Source organism: Neomonachus schauinslandi, chromosome 3 (genome assembly GCF_002201575.2).
Source record: "Neomonachus schauinslandi chromosome 3, ASM220157v2, whole genome shotgun sequence".
Taxonomy (NCBI): domain Eukaryota; kingdom Metazoa; phylum Chordata; class Mammalia; order Carnivora; family Phocidae; genus Neomonachus; species Neomonachus schauinslandi.
In genome coordinates this window covers 144,489,258-144,491,933 of record NC_058405.1, presented here as the reverse complement: position 1 = coordinate 144,491,933, position 2,676 = coordinate 144,489,258, and positions in this window count along the sequence as shown.

Genomic DNA, 2,676 nt, shown 5'->3' with positions numbered 1-2,676 from the left:
TGGTTCTATGCAGTCTAGCTTCAACACAGAAGCCAGAGTGATCCTGTTAAGTATAGATCACTGCATATCACTTATTTTTCAAAATTTCCCTAGGACCTACAGGACCCAAATGATCTGACAAGCTGACCTAAGGTCCTATAACACTTCTTCTCTCCCAGTTCTCACTGACAGAGACACTTCCTTGCTGTTTCTCAAACACACTGGGTGTGTTTCTACCCCAGGTTTTGGGCATTTTGCAGTTTTCTCTGCCTTGAATGAACTTTCCCTGAGAAATTCATATATTTACCAGGCCCATTTTCTCATTTCCTCACTTTCTTGAGGTCAATACTTAAATATCATCTTTTTAATGAGTCCTTTCAGGCCACTTTATCTGAAATTTCAGCAGCCTTCTACCTACTCACCAATACTTCCTACCCCTTTCTGCTTTATTTTACTCTTTTGTGCTATTTACCATGTAAAATATAATGCATATTAATCAGAGTTACTGTTTTCCCAACTAGAATATAAAATCCACAAGGCTGGGGGATTTTTGCTTATTTTGTCTACTGCTGCCACATCTGTGCTTAAGATAATCTTTGGAACATAGGAGGCATAAAGTATGAATCAATGAATGAATCAATGAATGAATGAATGAACGAATGAAGAATGCATTAACCATTGAAAGAGAAAATACGTTTTCAAAGTTATTTTTATAAAATTGTACCTGGTCTTATTTTTAATCCTTTTAGTACCTGTAGTTAGTCCTTTGTGCTACAAATCTTTTTTAATTTTTTTTTTTTCCTGGACTAGAATTGCCAGATACATGTTTATTTTATTGGTCCTTTGAAACGTTTAATTTTTTTTGTTTGTTTGTGCATTGCCTTCTATGACCAGAAGCATGTTGGTAGTGTGTTAGTTCTGGTCCTGAGAGGAGCAGACACCTAAACCACCTAAACCGGGGTAGCTGTGCAAGAGATTATTAGGAACAAAGCCAAAAGAGGAAAGGGGAGAAAATGGAGAATCCGGGAGAGCCATCGATCACCTTGTGGTTTTAATCCCAAGTGAAGGAGAAAGTGAAAGGCAGGTTGGGTGAAGTATCTTAGATGGCAGTGCAATTCTAACTGTGAGGCACTCTGAGAGTTCTTGAGCCAAGGTCTTTCTTGGGTGGTGCCTCCTATCTCAGGGACAGGCCTCAGTTTCCCTGGTCGTACTCAGCTATTGGTGTGGCTTTAACAGGGATGCAGTTAGGGATTTCAAAGAGTTGCAACTAGGTTACTGGCAATTATAATCTGGGCAGGGAGTCAGGTTATAGGGCACATTCTCATGACATCAATGTTTTGATTTTCTACTACATCATAGTCTGCTTTTTAAAAATCAATAAGTTCCTTCCACTTTCCTTAGCTTCATTTTGTTGTTATTTTCCTATATATTTGTGTTGACATCTTAGAATTGAAGATGAAAATTTGCCATATCACATTACTCAGGTCTCTAAAAGCCTCCTGTTTTGAAACAAACAATAAACTAAGATAGGTGACCCTCCCACTCACCCCCAGACAGCTCTGCATTGCTTTCCCAGCTCTCTGCCCTTTCTCTGTATTCCATCAAGTCCCCCTGTGTCTGCTGCGTAGGGGAGGGTGTCTCGTCCTGGCAGTGTAGTGCAGCAACATGTCCTGACCACACGACCCCACAGCCGGATGGATGACTCAGCTCCTGTACTGCCCCTTTGCCCAACTCACGCCAGCCTCACAGGGCATGGCACTGCCAGTCGCTGCAGGAACCACTGGTTCATCCAGTAACTCAGCAGTTCACAGGCTGCTTTGTGCCTGGGGGCACCAATTTAACCTCTGAGCCCTTAGTCAATGTCTTTCCTGAGCCCCTGCGATGGGAGGCAGTGTGGTATCTTGGAATGAACACTGGCTTTGAAGCCAGATGAGCTTTTATTCTACCATTTCTTTGCACATATTTTAACCTCTCTCTTCAGCTTCCTCACATGGAAAATGAGGCAAAAGTCTTCAACATTTCCTCACAGAGTTGTTCTGAGGATCTAATGAGATAATCCAGGAGAAAGAACTTTATAAACAAAGCTAGGGATTTTCTTACACATATTACATAGGAAGCTAAATGATACTGAATCCTTAGGTGTCTGCTGTTAATGAGGAAAGGATTCAGAAATAGGAAGAAAGTCACTCTCTCCTTCTTCAAACTTCTAATTTCTGATTAGCGCCCTTACACTGGCTGAACACATCTGAAAGCAAGATGGCAAAAGAGTTTATAGTTTGAAATGCCCCGGCCTTATTACTTTAAGCAGGTATAAAAAAAATGGGCTTTGGAACAAGAGAGAATAAGTTAAAGTAAAAATAATAATAGGCAAAGCCTGCAAAGATTATAAAGGGTATGAAGGCTAATAGGCAAGCACTCTTCTAGTGTCATGGGCAGAGTGGATACCACCAAAATACTTACCTCTGGTAGCTTTTTAGAGTACAGAAAGACTTGCCAGTTGCCACACTCATTTTAGGATATTTTGGAAAAACATCAGAGAATATGGAGGTTCACCCATTATACTAAGATAAATATGTATTCTATCTCTACAGAATCTAGGACTAGGCAAATTATTTCAAAATATTTAACATGTTAAAAATGTAAAGAAAACAACATTGGTATTCTGGCATTTCTTAATAAACTAGGACATTCTTTTAA